The sequence below is a fragment of the Microtus oregoni genome, unplaced genomic scaffold (assembly GCF_018167655.1).
Source record: "Microtus oregoni isolate MIOR12 unplaced genomic scaffold, Mior012 000003F_ref0000135, whole genome shotgun sequence".
In the NCBI taxonomy this organism is placed as follows: domain Eukaryota; kingdom Metazoa; phylum Chordata; class Mammalia; order Rodentia; family Cricetidae; genus Microtus; species Microtus oregoni.
In genome coordinates, this window is record NW_024543062.1 from 69,739,734 (window position 1) to 69,756,387 (window position 16,654).

Below are 16,654 nucleotides of genomic sequence, written 5' to 3' on the forward strand. Positions count from 1 at the left end.
CCTAGGAGTTTGGCAATTCTTTAGTGATTTCATTTTGTTGTTGTTGTCTCCTTTCATATCTGGGATTTTTTCATTATTTCATTCATCTGTTTCTGTGTTGTTTTCACTGCCTTTGTTTAGTATTTATTGGTAATCTTTCTAAGTTTCTCCAACACATTCCCAGTTGCTCCTGTGAAGCGCTTGCTTTATTGCTTTTCTCATGGCATGCTACAGTGGGGCCTCTGGCTTCTGGAGAAAGCATATTGTCTTGTTTATTCAGGCTTGTGTTTTGTGCTAGAATCTAGACATCAAGAGTTATGCCATTTGACATTTTCCTCGCTGCAAATATTTCATCTGACCTTTGTTGAGTGGGACTTTAACACTTGGGTTGCTGTTGCCCACTCTGAACTCTAGCCATGTGTAGTGGCTCTAGGGTCTCCGAGTTCCAGACATGTGTGCTGGCAGGAAAAAGCTGTGCAGTAGGTCTATAAGGAGAAAGGAGTGGAACATGGCTAGAAGGAATGGATAGAAGCTAATGACTGGAGGAATTAGGGAGAAACATCGTGAGGCCATAGGCTGGGAGGAGAGGCAGCAACTTGCAACACTGCCATTTATTAAGACAAACTTGGGTTTTATGTTTATTATATTTAACACCATTTTTCTTTATTGTTTTGGGGGCAAAACTTGCCTGTTTACAAGTTACACAAAATTTTCATAGGTTTTTAACATCAATATTGTGATAGAAGAAGACAAGCAAGAGAAGATAAGCTTTGGAAGGTTTCAATCAGAAACAGCAGTAGGAAGGATCTGTAACTATGGAATAGCAGGTGCAAGTCTTAATTGTAGTGGCCTTTGCACAAAACTGAGGGAAGCACGTGGCTGGAATAGAGGGACCGAGAAAAAGCTAGTCAAAGGGCAAAAGTTCAGCAGGGACTAAACAGACCAAGCAAGAGTAAGACAGGTGTTGCATATTTTTAGCTTTATAATAAAAATGATCTGATGTGATGAAAAGAAACTATCATATTTTAATAAAAATCTTTAACTGTAAAAAAATATTGTGATAGTCAATGCATGCTTATACCCAATTCAAATTTAAGTCTTTTGTATAATTACTTGAATATTTAAAATTATAAAAGTATTATATTTGGAAGTTAATTCACCAAATTCTTCCTATTTATTAATTAGCAACAAAAACAAAAATGCACAAATTACTTATTTTCATTAGTAATATAAAGCATGACATTTTGTTCTTTCAGATTATGAAATGTTGTATTTTTGAGGACTGAGACACTATGTCTCGTGTTCACTGTGAATCAGAACTGTATATCAGAAAGTATAGAAGAAGCTTTGGGAAAGTGGTGGATAGAGAAAGATGGGGAAGCAATTGCATCTATTCCGAGACACATCATGTTTTGGGAACTTTGAATAAACTGCTTGTGACTTTGTGTCAGCACTTTCTGCTGCCAGATTAATCACAATATAATAATACAAGCTTATACTTATGAATAAAATTTAGTTAAGCAATACTTCAAAAGTAAAATTAAAACTATTGATAATATGCATGCACCTTAATTGAGCAAAGGTATGTGACTTAATTCTACTAATGTTTTTAGTGTGATTTTGTGCAAGTAGGATAATTGATGTGACCATCGATGCAAAATGTCTGGGATAGTTGAGATGTTGCCAGGTGATATCAATTTTTACACTTAAATTCTTGCATTTCCCCTGATTTGTAGTACCGCTTTTATTTTTCTTTCCATCGGAAAATTATGTTATGTTTTTCCATAATTTCTTCTGATACTATGCATGGATCTAAAAGAAAAAATTATCATAAAATTTCAATACATATATCTACAGTGATTTAGTTTTCACATAGAAAGTATTATATTTGTAGTAATTTTTGCTAAGCTGTTTTTATTTTTTGCTTTTTTGGCAGTTTTTTTTTTTCGTATAACCATCCTGGTTGTCCTGAAACTTGCTTTGTAGACCAGGCTGGCATCATGCTTACTGATACCCACCTGCCTCTGCCTCCCAAGTGCTGGGATTATAGGTGTGTGTCACTGCGACCCAACTGGTAAATTCTTAAAAACCATGAAAGGAGCACATAAATTTAAGTAAATAGAGAATATTACATGATGTAAAAGTTATAGGTTTAATATAATAATTCGATTCATCACCAAGTGCTCCTAACATTCATAACTTGCATTTCAGGATAATTATATTTGTTTTTCTTGATTTAGGTATTGGGCAGAGTTATACAATTTGAGCCATGACATGTATGGTAAGCAAATCTAATGTTCAGTGGTTTGACAATCATTAATAATACTGTGAATGCTCTGTTGATGTCCGTAGCTCCTTATGGGTAGTGTAGCAGGAGCCATACCAATGGTTCATAGCAATGAACTCTTAAAAATAAAGATGAATGTTTTTCTTTGGGTTCTCCTTCTTATTTAGCTTCTCTAGCTGAACATAGTGGACAATGAGGACTACTGAGAACTCAAGAACAATAGCAATGGGTTTTTGATCCTACTGCACGTACTGGCATTGTGGGAGCCCAGGCAGTTTGGGTGCTCACCTTACTAGACCTGGATGGAGGTGGGTGGTCCTTGGACTTCCCACAGGGCAGGGAACCCTGATTGCTCTTTGGGCTGCCTAGGGAGGGTGACTTGATTGGGGGAGGGGAGGGAAATGGGAGGCGGGGCGGGGAAGAGACAGAAATCTTTAAAAAATAAATAAATAAATTTAAAAAAAAAGTAAAGATGAATGGACTAAAGGATAAACTGTGTGATTCACAGGGTCACACTACAGCTTCCATGATGAGAGGTTTTTCCTTATTTTTTGTTCGTTTGGTTTTATTTTTGGTTTTTCTTTTAGATTTTGTTTTGTTTTGTAGTGATGGGGGAGGTTGCAAGGGTGGAGAGCAGATGTGAGGAGACAGGGAGATAGATAAGTGGCATCAGGAAGCATGATATGAAATCCACAAAGAATCAATAAAAGTTAAAAGAATTTAAAAAATACTGTGATTAGAAAGCCTAACCATAATTGCCTTCACAATATTCATCATATATTCACAAAGTAGTAACTATGAATGTATCATGCATTTTATTTTGAAAGTTTTTTTTTAATGAAATTTCTATTTATCTATTGAATAACCAAACTGTACAAGTGGCAGTCCTGGTGGAAATTAGATTACCAACCACTACCTTGGACCCTGGGCTTACATCATACAAGTATACCATGTTGTCTTTCGCCATTCAACAATTGACAGGAATGTAACAAATTTCCCTTCTTAGGATCTGTGAAGTAGTATATGCATTTAACATATACTTGAAGATTGAGTGGGCTGATTTCATTTCTATGGGCATATACCAAAGAAGGGGCATAGGGATAATATATGGTAGGTTTATTTTCAGATTTTAAGCAGCTTTCATATTGTTCTCCATAGTAACTGCACAAAATCACATTCCTAGATTCAGATTAAGAGGTTCTTTCCCTCTACACAGTCATGAGCTTTTGTTATTTTAAGGAATCCTATTTGTGTTACAGCTCTAACTGGATGATATGGTATCTCATTGTGGCTTTGATTGGCAGCGCCATGAAAAGTATGGAATTAAGCATTATTTCCCTCACTGTCATGCATAGTTATTCTTTGGTAATTGTCTGCTCATTTTTTCCCAGTTTTGGTAGATTCACTTATCTTTTAAAATGTATTTAAATTGTTTTATGTATCCTTGACATAGGAAACCCTTGTACTACAGATGTAAACCACTGACCATGAATGGCTGATAATCTTTTTTTTTCCAGTTCTAGAGGCTGTGTAATAATTGCCTTGATCATGATCTTCACTATACAGAAGTATTTGAATGTCTTATACTCCATTGCCTAAGGTTTGCTTTTGTGTCTTGTGTTTTGGGATTCCATCCAAAATTTAATGATTAAGCCCACTTCTGTGTTTTCCCATTGTTTTCATTGTACTTTCAGTGTTTTGTACTTAATTTTGATCCACTTGGAGTTGACTTTCTCCCAGAATGAGAGACAGGAATCAAATTTCAATCATCTCTATGTGGGACTCAATTTTCCTTGCATCATTTATCGAAGATTCTATCATTTTTTCCAATATATGTTATTAGAATTCTATCCAAGTCAATTAACTATAGATGCATAGATCAAGTTCTCAAATATATATTCTCTTTCTGTGCATCAGTTGTTATCCAAATATCATAATGTTTTAGTTGTGCTACTGGTGAATCTTGGAACAAGATATTACAATATTCCATATTTTTCTTTGTTCGAACTTCTTGTTATTGTACTTCTATAAAAAATTTAAATTTTTTTCTCATACCTATGTGAAGAATGTTGTCCATATTTTAATGGAGTTTCATAGAGTCTGCTAATTGCTTTGGGAAACATGGTAATTTTAATATTAATTCTTCCAACCCACTAATATAAGAAATTTCTCTATTATCTTGTTTTATGAGATTTTTTTTTATCAATTAACTTCAGAATTCAGAAGTCATTCAATTCTGTTAAATTCATTGCTAGATAATTTTTTAAATTACTGTGAATGATATTGCTTTTATTGTTACTTCTCATAAAATTGAGATTGGCATCTAGATAAAGACTGATTTTTTTTGTATAATGATACCCATACTGTTTGTTAATCAGATTTGTTTTCAGTTCTTATATATGGGTGCCTCTTCAAGATTTACCACATAGGACAATATGTACTTTCAAATAAAATGAATTGACTCAAATCTTCATATTTGGATTCTGACTTTCCCAGGATCTCTGAAAACAAGGTACTCACTTAAACATTTTGGCTTCTTTGACCACTCTCCATCTCTACATGTTATTTTCTTCTTGCCCTGAAGTTGGTAAAAGGACTGGCACTGATATTCAACTGATGATAATGGTGCATATACTGGTAAGGGGAAGGAGGTGATGTCCCCATGGTCAATAGGTGGAGGAGGCCCGCATGTCTTTGTTGAATCTAAGAACACACATTTGAGTGTTTGAGAGATCAAGTCAAAGTAAAAGCTCAAGCAAAAACCAAGAAAAGTGAAGTGGTAACCATAATATTAAGGTTTGGTGATTTTTGGTTACAGAAATGATTGTTTACAGAAATTTTAATCATATAAATTGAGAGATAAAGGGCAATTTCTCCCTTCTTTCTCACCTAAAACACTTACTGAGTTAGAGCAAGCATGTGTGCTCTGAAACCTTCCAGTGCTACTCAGAACAGTACTGAACAGACAGATATCAATGCAGACAGACAGAGTTTGTTTTCAAGACACTGTTCCTGTATCCACATATTCTTGATCTTCATCATCACTTTGCAGAAATACCCATTTATTGACAAGAGGTAGATAAGGCTTGCTGGTTTCCTGATAGGGTCCAGGTGAGTGTAGGTATCTCTAAGTTATATTTTTCTGCTAAGTGCCTGGAAGAGGCCGGCACCAGCAGAGCTCCTGGGTAGTTCTTTATATCAATGGAGTCACATGGAAAAGATATTTTCCATCATGTTGAGCTGCTAGAAACTGTGCAGTGTACTTCATGACCCAGATTTTGTGAGTTGTCATCTATGCTGGGGGGGTGCTTTGGTGATACAACTTTCTTTGAGTCATTTCTACTCCTGTAAGTCAAATTTTACTTATATTTCTATAAGTAACTTCACTAAAACTCATGGTTCACCAAGTTTGACTTTAGTGTTATCTGTACATTGGTCTCTTTGGTCTCCTTATCTGGAGCAAGTAGCTGCTTGTTCATCATCTGCTCAGGAAAAGTTTAGTCATGCAACAGAATTGTACATATAAATACTTTCATTTTTTTCATTTAATTTTCATAGATGGCCCTAAGGCCACCGCTTAGCCAAGTGTTGTCCCAAAGAACTAATAGTTCTACCCTTGCATTCTATGTTAGCATTGTTTTAAAGAAAGTCATGATTTCATAATTTTGAACTGCTTATAATCAGTGAGAAATTAGTGAGCATCATTTGTTTAGTTTGATTTTTATTATTTTGGGGTCACAGGTTTCTTCTTGTTTGTTTGTGATTAGTGTTCAAAGAAAGACCAAACTTGTCTAGAATTCAAGACACTCATGCTTCTGTTTCCCAAGTTCTACAATTACAGGTGTGTGCCACTTTGCCAGATATTGACATCCCTAATGAATTAAATTTGCATGGGCCCTTGAGCTGAGAATCAAGTTTTTCAGTCTGTTGCTATCCTTTCAAATTTTCTACTCTGTTAATGTCCTTCATCTTTCCTCACATTGCTCAAGTTTGCATGACCCTGCTTCCTACTGCAAATCATTATTTTGATAATTTAGACATACTTTTAATAAGAACTGGCATTTATGATAATAAAACAATTACATTCTAATCACAGATATAGAATATACACAGGTCAGACACATGAGTCATTAATTTAATATTTTGTTCATTTGTTTTTGGAAACAGGGATTCATTATATAGGCCAACACATTCTCAAATTTAAAACATCTTGCTCCAAGGCCCTAACTGCTAGAATCAAAATATGTGCCATCACACCTGATGAATGTCCTATGAGAAAAACAGATTATTGGCTAATGAGAAGGCTGAGCCACTGAGAGTGCTTGCCTCTAAGCCTCATGACCTATGTTCAAACCCAATGGCTTACTGAAATGCATCAATAAGGCAAAGGACACTGTCAATTGGACCAAAAGGCAGCCTACATAATGGGCAAAGATTTTAACCAATTCCTGTAGTGAAGAGGTGAGCAGGCCTGCTTTTTGTTCTGTCTGGCTCCCGCATGGCTAACTTTACACCCGAAATAACAACACACAAATTGTATTCATTTAAACACTGCCTGGCCCATTAGTTCTAACCTCTTATTGGCCAACTCTTACATCTTGACTAACCCATATCTAATAATCTGTGTAGCACCACGAAGTGGTGCCTTACCAGGAAGATTCTAACCTCCGTCCATCTTGGAGAGGAGAGCTATGGCGTCTGCCTCACTGCCTTCTTCTTCCCAGCATTCTGTTATGTCTTTCCCACCTACCTATGTTCTGACCTATCAGGCCAAGCAGTTTTCTTTATTAATTAACCAATGAAACAACAGATAGATAGAAGACCCACTTACATCAAATTCCACATCAATAGAGGATTAATATCCAAAATATATGAAGAACTGAGAAATGAGGTATCAAAAAGCCAAATTATCCAATTTAAAAATGGGGCATAGAACTAAATAGATAATTCTCCACAGAGGAATTGCAAATGATTGAGAAACAAATAATAGAAATGCAAAAATTTGCAAGCAAATGGATGCAACTAGAAAAAGTTACGCTGAGGGAGGTAACCCAGACTGAGAAAGATAAATGCACTATGTATTCACTTATATTTAGATAGTAGCCATTATGTAAGATATTGCCAACCATAGAACCAGAAAGTTATGTATAGAGGAAGAGACTGGGTAAGGGGATACATAGGAATTCCTGGGATGTGGAAGTTAAAAAGTTTTATGGATTGACTGTGGAAGGTTGCAGCTGGAACAGGAGAATTGGGTAAGAATGAGAAGCGAATGTGGGAAGGAACAGCTAGAGTTGAGAGGCAATAGAGTGACAGTATGGAAACCTAGTGTAGGATTTCCTTCTCAAATATAAGAAGATGATCCAAATAATGTCTCAAAATAGTGGTGGTAAAGAATTTCAACTGGCTATTCTTGTCACTAAAAGAAGATTCCAGTACAAGGACTGGGTTACATCCAAATGAGTTATTGGCTAAATGGATTCCATGGAAGGCCCCAAACAATCCAGACTGTTGCCAAGAGTAAGATGCTCTCTATAAATCGACAGCAAGGCCCTATTGTTAAAGACAATACTCACACAACTCATTGAACATGGAGAAGTCAAGAGGTACCTACATTGAACCTTCACCCTATGTTCTAGTGTCTTTGGTAAAGGCAGGTACTCTACAGGTTACCAAAAGAGAAATGTATACAACTCAGTCACAAGTTGTTTGATCTAATATTCTGTCCTGATTGCAAAATAAGCTAAGGCAATGGAGGCACAAAGCTTGTGGACACAACCAGCCAATGTCTGATTTGACATATGGCTCATTCTATGAGGTTAAACCTATACGTAACACTATTGGGTGTCTATTGTAGTGTGAGGCTGCTTGTTTGTTTCCTGGCTGCCCAGAATCCTGAAATAATCACACAGAAACTGTATTCATTAAATTACTACTTGGACCATTAGCTCTAGCTTCTTATTGGCTAACTATTACATCTTAATTCAACCCATCTCCATTAATCTGTGCATCACCACGAAGTCGTGGCCTACCAGCAAAGTTTTTAGCACATCTGTCTCTGGCCATGGCTTCTCCTTGACTTCACCCTTCTTTCTCCCAGCATTCATTTTAGTTTTACCCACCTGTCTGTATTTGCTATGCATGCCCAAGACAGTTTCTTTATTAACCAATGGTATTCACAGAATACAGAAGGGAATCACACATCAGGTGACTAAGAACCAGACACTGGATATCCCAGAGACATAGGGTAAAACCAAAAAGTACTGGTCTTTTTAAAAAGGAAATGGTGACAAAATGATAATATTCTACTGTACACATAGATCAGTGCTTTTTTCAGTGATCATCAGAGAGGCTCTTTCTATAGCATATCTGAACAATTACGGAGACACACAGACAGACATTTCCCAGAAAGAGAGAGACAGAGAGACAGAAGTGAGACTTTGGAATAGTCATCTCTAAATGGGATGTCTCCACCAAATACCTCTCCTCAGAGCTCAGGGAACTCTGTGGTAGAAGAGGTGGAAAGAGTGTAAGAGCAAGAGCAAATGGAGGACACCAGAAAAACAAGGTCCTTTAAACAAATTGAGCAAGCTCCCATGAAATTACAGAGACTGAAGCAACAAGCACAGGGCCTGTGTGGGTCTGTGCCAGGTGCTTCACAGATATAATGAAGCTTTCAGTTTTGTATTTTAATGCAATACATATATAGTTTACCAATTCTCTTGGACTCTTATGTCGGTTTGCCTTATCCAGTTTCAGAGTGATGATGTTTATTTTACCTTATTATATTTTATTTGGTTATGGTTCTTTGTTTCCTTTTAGAAATCTACTCTTTTCAAATGAGAGACAGAAAGAAATATAGATCTGGATGAGAGGAAAAAAGGTAGAGGAAACTGTAATTAAGATATATTGTATAAGAAATAAGTCTATTTCAATAAAAAATTAAGAAAAGAATCAATTGCAAGATAAATGAGATATATATGAGATAGATAAAATGAGGGGCAGAAAGGTAGATAGGCAGACAGACAGTAAAACTGACAGGAAAAGTTTGTAAAATTGGCTCCAGCTCATAACCTGAATACATTAATGGGGAAAGCCATTTTATTGCAGCCAGCTGGGGTTCCAAAGGAAACATAGTGTCCCATTACATGAGGCTTTCAAGGAAAAAAAAATAAAACTAGTGGAAAGGTTATACCATCAATTTTTCTTGCAGATATCCAGCATAAACTGAGGAAGCACGTGTAAGGTTAGCCAGCTGGAGTTCCCCATCTGGATTTCCAGGAAAAACAGAAAACAGTGAAAGATGAGCCTGGCAAGTTTATCTGTGGGGGAGGGAAGAATCAATCAGAAACTCCAGTTTACTATTTCAGCTCTTCCAGTAAGCTCCTGCTGGATGTCGAGAACACCTGGTATGTTTATGTGATCTCTATCTGCTGCTATTTTTTTCTTAGAAGTCTCATCCAAGAGGACTCTCAAAGTGGAAATTCAGATACCTGCCATAAATTCGTCACCTTATTGGACCAATGCTTATATCTTGAGGGCCTAAAATAATGTTTTACTGTCTGCCTGCCTGCTTGCCTATCTGTTTTTCATGTATTTATCTACCTCTTCCTTACTATGAATTCTTCTACTTTTGTTGCCGCATACTTAGTAAACTTAAAAGTAAATTTAAAAGGGAAATTATGAGTATGTTAGGTCATGTTTCAGTCTGTACAGAATATCAGACAAACTATATTTATAAATACTATTGTATAGACTGAGCATGTATGTATACACATATACACATATATTCATGCACATACACATATATGTATACATATATACATACATATTCCATATATATATATATACACACACACACATGCAGACATAAATATGCACCCATGAATGTAATAAAAATTAGTAAAGGAAGAGGCCATGATACAGAGATAAATGAAGGATATATGGGACAGTTTGGAATGAAGAAAGGAGAAATATAATTATATCAATCTTAAATATTATAAAACTATAAAAAATTTAGAGAAAACATTTTCTGTTTCTTGGCAGGATGGATTTTTCTCATTAGGTGACTGTTTTCCCACAATCAAAATGAAATGTCAGAGCATAATAAAATGTTTAAGATCTATGATATAAATTTGGCTAAAAATGTAAAAGTGTGAATTTTTTCAAAGTTTGAAATTGTCTTGATCCTAGCTTTTTCCAGATAAGTGAGGACTAACAAGTTACATGCATAACCCTAATTATATGTAAACACGAGCAAACAACAAATAACACAATACAGAATACCTAACATCAGAGTCAAGCATAGTGATGAAATTCCAGAACCCTATACCCATTTAAGGCATAGTTTGAGATTCCTTAGATATGATGGCATTCTCAAACACTGAAAGACAGACGTAAAATCCTGGTAAAGCACAAAGTAATAATACAGATGTGACATAATCTTCTACTTTCTAAGTTCATTGGAGATCAGAAAGAGCCAATTGTTGGCGCTTTGGTGCCTTACATTCACAAATAAATATTCTTGATTGACTTATCTGATGAATGATAATTTGGTTTAAATGGGAAAAGTTATTCATTTTAGTGACTATGACATTAAACTTGTACAACCTGAAAGAATAAAATCAATCCCCCACAGACACAGGGATATTTAAAGTCTGTTGGGTGTTTTGTCTTGTTCAGTGGCTTTCTTTAATTTAAGTTGAATAGCATTTTGAAAATTGATCTTGCTATGTTTATTATTTACACATTAAAAAGAGTTTATTTTGTCTCTCAAAATTATATTTAGAAGCCATTCATACTTTGAGGTGTAGAGAACAGAGAAAAGCCCATTTTGTTAAAAATTTTCTCCATAATTGCTTATCAGAAACTCCATAAGTGGATCAGTTTTTAATTATTCAAAATTTTTCTAATTTTTCACTTAAAGCTTTCTTATAGTTTATTTTCTATGTCCAATATTTTATAATAAAGTTTAAAATTAGCAAGAAAATATCCCCATACACACAACAGATAAATACATTTGATTAGAAAGTATATTTTTCAAACTATCTCCACTTACCTTCTCCTTTCGCAGTAGAAAGCCACAGGGTTAGAACACTAAGAGTAACACACTAGACCACCCCATCTACTAAAACCTAATGTTCTCCAGCAGCAGTGGTGCTTGTGGGAATCCTGTCATTAACAGTACTGCGTGTGGCTTTGATTTTTAGTGCATTACTGGAAGCTAGCTCAGTAAATATCAAAGTTCACAGAAAGACAGATAAAATAAATAACATTCAAACACTGTTTTCACAATATTCAAACATTGTTTTCACAATAGTACTCTAATTTAGTCATTTTACCTTTGTTAAACAATAAAAACCATCCAATTTCCCAAGCACTTAGGAGGCAGAGGCAAGCAGATCTCTATGAGTTCAAGGCCAGCCTGGTTTATACTACAAAATGTGTTCTAGGACAGCCAGAGCTGTTACAGAGAAACCCTGTCCTGAAAACAAAACAAACAAACAAACAAATGAAAACAAAAACAAAACAAAATAAAAAAAAGAAAAGCAAGCATCCAATTTCTTTATGCCAGTCTCCTAGACAATCAAACAAGAATTCAGAAAGGAAGACAAGAGATTAAATTTCTTTTTAATTTTTTTAATTTAAATTTATTTACTTAAAAAAAAACCTTTATTGCTTTTTTGTTTGTTTTTGCATCCCAACCAAGTTTCCCTCCCTGCCCTCTTCCCAATTCCTGTCCCCTCCCCAACTACTCCACTTCCTTTCTTTATCTTCAGATATAGGCAGGCCCTCTATGTATAGCAAAGCTGGATGGGGCAATCTGTTAGGAGAAATGGGTCCTAAAATCAGACAAGAGTTTCAGAGACAGCCCCTGATCTCACTGTTAGGAGTTTAGTATGAAGATCAAGTTACACAACTGAAACATATATGTAGAGGGCCTAGATCATGCAGGCTCCCTGGTTGTCAGTTTGTTCTTTGTGAGCTACTATGAGCCCCTGTTAGTTGGCTTTGTGTATGTGTGTTTGTGGTGCTCTTGACACCACTGGGTCCTAGAGTTCTTTCTCCCCATTTCCCACAATATTCTCAGAGCTCCACCTAATGTTTGGCTGTGCATCTGTTTCCAACAGTTTATGGGTGAAGCTTCTCTGATGACATTTAGGTTAGGTACCAATCTATGAGTATGGCGGGCGGAATATCATTAGTGGGTACTGGGAGAGACAACTGCAATCTGGGAACATCTCTGGGATGAGCTAGAAACCTAAAGCAAAGGAATCTATCAGGGTAAGTTTACCCAAGACTTCTAACAATGGGGGATGCAGAGCCTGAACTTGTCATTTCATGTTACCAGGAAAGACTTCCAGTGGACACCAACCCATCCACAAATCCTTCAACCTATAATTTGTCCTTTCTACAAGATATAGTGGGGTAAAGATGGCACAGAAATTGTGGGAACAAACACTGAGGGCCAGAACTCAGGGCTGGGATGCCCCAGAGACCCAGGATAGAACCAAACATGGATATCAAAAAAAGCCAAAAATTTATAATTTCTAAGGAACAGAGTAAAATGCTAAAAGAATTTGAGAAAACAATGGAGATTATCATAAAATGCTTTATCTAGTTTTCAACACAAATTTGGAAATGAACAGCAGTTTAACTCGTGTTAGTTTGAAAGCAATTGGCCACCATAAGATCATAGTGAGTGGCACTATTAGGAAGGTTAGCTTTATTGAGGTAGGTGTGGTCTTTGAAGTAAGTTACTATGGGTGTGAGCTTGGAGGTTTCCTATGTGCTCAAGCTACGCCCAGTGACTCAGTCTACTTCCTGTTGTCTTTTGATCAAGATGTTATCAACATCATGCCAGTCTGCATGCCACTATGCTCCCTGCCATTGTAATTATAGACAGAAACTCTGAAACTGTGAGTCACCCCAATTAAATATTTTCCTTATAAGAATTGTCACGGTCATGGTATCTTTTCACAGTAATAGAATTAAATATGTCTGAAAATGTGTGTGTTTCTCTGCGTGTTTTATTTATGTGCACATTCATTCCTGTGAAAGGCATGAGATCATGTAGAGCAGGAGGGACATTAGTTTTGAGCCTCCTTATGTGAGTACCATGAAAATAAAAATTCTATTCCTCTGAAAGAGTGGTACATGATACTGACCCCCCTGTCCAGCTCCTAAAATTGTTAATTTGAGTTCATTGTTTTTGTGCCATTTAATTTCTTTTCTCAATGAACATTATTATTAGAGTACTAATTTTAGAGAAGATGTATCATCTTGTTTTGTCATGTCATTTTTAGTTTTTCAATGGGACTAGAGCAAGAAGGTTATTCTCGGACGCTGTCTGGCTTGAACCTGTGCATGATGCTAAAATCTCTGCAAATTCTTATGTGCATCAATCCTGTTGTGTTTGGAAGACACTGTTTCCTTGGCATCAAGATTCCTCTCTGGGTCTTGCACTCTTTCCACCTCCTCTTCTGCATAGCTCATTGAACCTTGAGAGGAGTAGTTTGATGAAGATATCCCATTATGTACTTCATGTTCCCAAATTTCTCAGACTCTGCATATTGTCGAGTTGTGGACCTCTGCTTTACTTCCCATCTGCTTCCAGAGGCTGAGCAAAGAACTGAACTATAGTCATAACAAAATGTCCTAAAGAGTCATTTCAGTGCTGATAAAGAGAAGTGACATCTTCTTGCAAAAAAAAAATGCTTTCTCAATCATATTTCCTTGGGCATGTTAACTGAAGAGACTCATAGACCACAGGGTGTTTCCCTCTGGAAGCAGTATTAATCACAACCCACACTCAAACACCAGTTTCCAAAACAAAGGGATGTAAGGTGTTTGGATATGAATCAGGCAGAAACAGTAGCAAATAGCTTTGCAGGTGTTAATTTTAAGAGGGACAAAGGACCAGTCTGTGTTAGAATGGTCTAAGATGGGTTGTTAAGTTCTGATTGGACACGTTAATTGGGGTAGCCAAATGGGAATTTTTGATTGCTGGACCTAGATGTTTTGATAGTTGGATCTTTGTGATCAGCTTCAGGAAGGAATCAGGCATAACAAAGTAGCCAAATAGATCATAGTGACTAGTACTAGGAATGCAACCTAAAGGTTCAGCAAAGAATATGGAATGGAAGGGCAAGACCTGTTGGTGCCAGGTTTGCCACAGTTGGGCCTGCTAGAGTTCATCATTAACCACACTTATAGGTAGGCCCCAAGCCCAGAATGAGATGGCCAACTCAAAGCAAACTCAATGATATTTATATAGATTTTAATCTCAGATTTCTTTTTAGGAGGCATTTCTTTCGTCTTACTGCCCTTTTGCTTTTATAGTGTGGTTTCTAAAATTGTGTTTTTATTGTTTTTGTTTGTATATATGCACTGGTTTCTTATGTTTTTATTTTCTTTCTCTTTCTTTTGCTTGTTTTTTTCTTTTGGCCTGTTTGCTTTGTAAGAGAAAGGAAAAAAAGTGTGTGGTTTGGGTGGGTTATAGTGCTTTGAGTGTCTGGGAGAAGTTGGGGCAAAGAAAACCATGATTAGAAGATATTGGCTGAAAAATATTTGTTCCATTAAAAACCAAGAAGGTTGTCACTACATTTCCTTAGAAGTAAAAGGAAGAAAAAATGAGGTGTGGGTGATCATTAGGGCACACAAGCATGCAACCAGCACAGGACTTCAGATGACACTGTTAGTTTCACAACTGACAGGAGGAGGGAGAGCAGAGTGTTCCTTTGTAGTGTACCTTGGAGTCAAATGCAAGACATTTTCCACTCAGGGATTGGGGTCCCAGGCTTGTGAAATGCTACCTGTGGGATGGACATGCACATGGCTCCAGAGGGTCATCATGCTGATCTTTAGATGGCATGGAGTAGCTTTGTGAGGTGAGAGTAAAATCTCAGTTAGGTTTTAAAGTTGACTTCCTTGCATAGGTTGTAAAGTTGACTTTCTTGCATAGTGTCTGCTTTATCCTGGACAGTGTTTTATATGCCTTTTGATGTGTATACTACTCTTTTTAGGTAGCATTTTCAAAATAGGTTCAATTACCTATATTTGTTAGTAATGTTAAGTGTGTCCATTTGACTTCACTTATTTGTGAACTAATGTAATTTTGAAGATCAAGAGAATATGTATGTATATCATTAAAGTCTGGTGTTGTTGATTGTGTTTGTCTTTCTCATTAATCCACATTTAGAAGAGGACTATGGAAGAACTCAATTGTTTATTCACTAAAATGTATTTCTTCTTCAGATTTATAAATATGTTTCATATATTAAATGAGTTACACACATATCTAATTTATGTATATATATTTAGTAAATTTATTTTACCATTTTACAATGGTCTTAATTTTTCCTTTTTAGTTTTTGCTTTATGTTCCATTTTCTCTGATGTGAATAACCATTCTGCTTTGGTTTTGGTTCCTGTTTTCATGGAATGTCTTTATCATTCATTTGCTATAGTCTTAATGTGGTGTCTCCCTAATAATACATGTTGCTTTCACATCATCTTCACACTACAGTGATACTGCAGTGGGGTTTTCCAGGTGATTGTGTCCAGAAGCCTTTCCTCACTAATGGAGTTAGTTTCATTAGAAAAACACTGCAGAGCATTTCTTTGCCAAATGCTGCCATGCAGTGGCACCAATGTAAGAAAAAATCATGTCATGGGCAGTTACTAAATTTTTTTTTCCTTTGGTTTTTTCAAGACAAAGTTTCTCTGTGGTTTTGGAGCCTGTCCTGGAACTAGCTCTGTAGACCAGGCTGGTCTCGAACTCACAGAGATCCGCCTGCCTCTGCCTCCCGAGTGCTGGGATTACAGGCGTGCGCCACCACCGCCCGGCCCAGTTACTAAATTTTATGCCATTATCTTAGATATGCCATTCTGTACAACTTTCTGACATGAGTGCCTTTTAAGGCAGCACACCAGTTACAGTGGTGCTGACAGACAACTGCCTTCACAAGTGTTAAAGTTAAATACGATTATTTTAAAAATTATTTCAAACTAGTAATAGTTAAGCATTTTCTTGGCATTTCAACAGTATGTCCACTGTCTAATATTATATAATATACAAGAAACCTGCTCTGTTTTGGTACCTACATATTTATCTTTTAGATTTCAACATTTTGAAAGGTTAAACTTTTTTTTTTTGCCAAAAGTAATTAAAGGAAGGCTGTTTAAGATGAGTGAAAAAGATCACCTTGAATTATGTATTTGAAATTCCCAGAATTACATGCTGAAATGCCAAATAGACTATTCTAAACCATAAATAAATGTACTGCTATTTGATATTAAAATCATCACTGACATCTTTATAGTTCTCCTAGATATTAGTGAACCTTTTTGAAATTCTTGTCTTAAGTAACTTATTGTTGTGGTTTT

General features: G+C 36.2%; 1 long non-coding RNA gene across 1 annotated transcript; it reads right to left on the minus strand.

Moving 5' to 3' along the window:
- Positions 1-567: 567 nt before the first annotated feature.
- Positions 568-11,441, minus strand: LOC121445539. Its single transcript, XR_005973951.1, has 3 exons — positions 11,325-11,441; positions 4,787-4,969; positions 568-1,791 (listed from the first exon to the last, which is right to left on the minus strand). It is a non-coding gene; the product is annotated as an uncharacterized LOC121445539 (long non-coding RNA).
- Between the last annotated feature and the right edge of the window lie 5,213 nt (positions 11,442-16,654).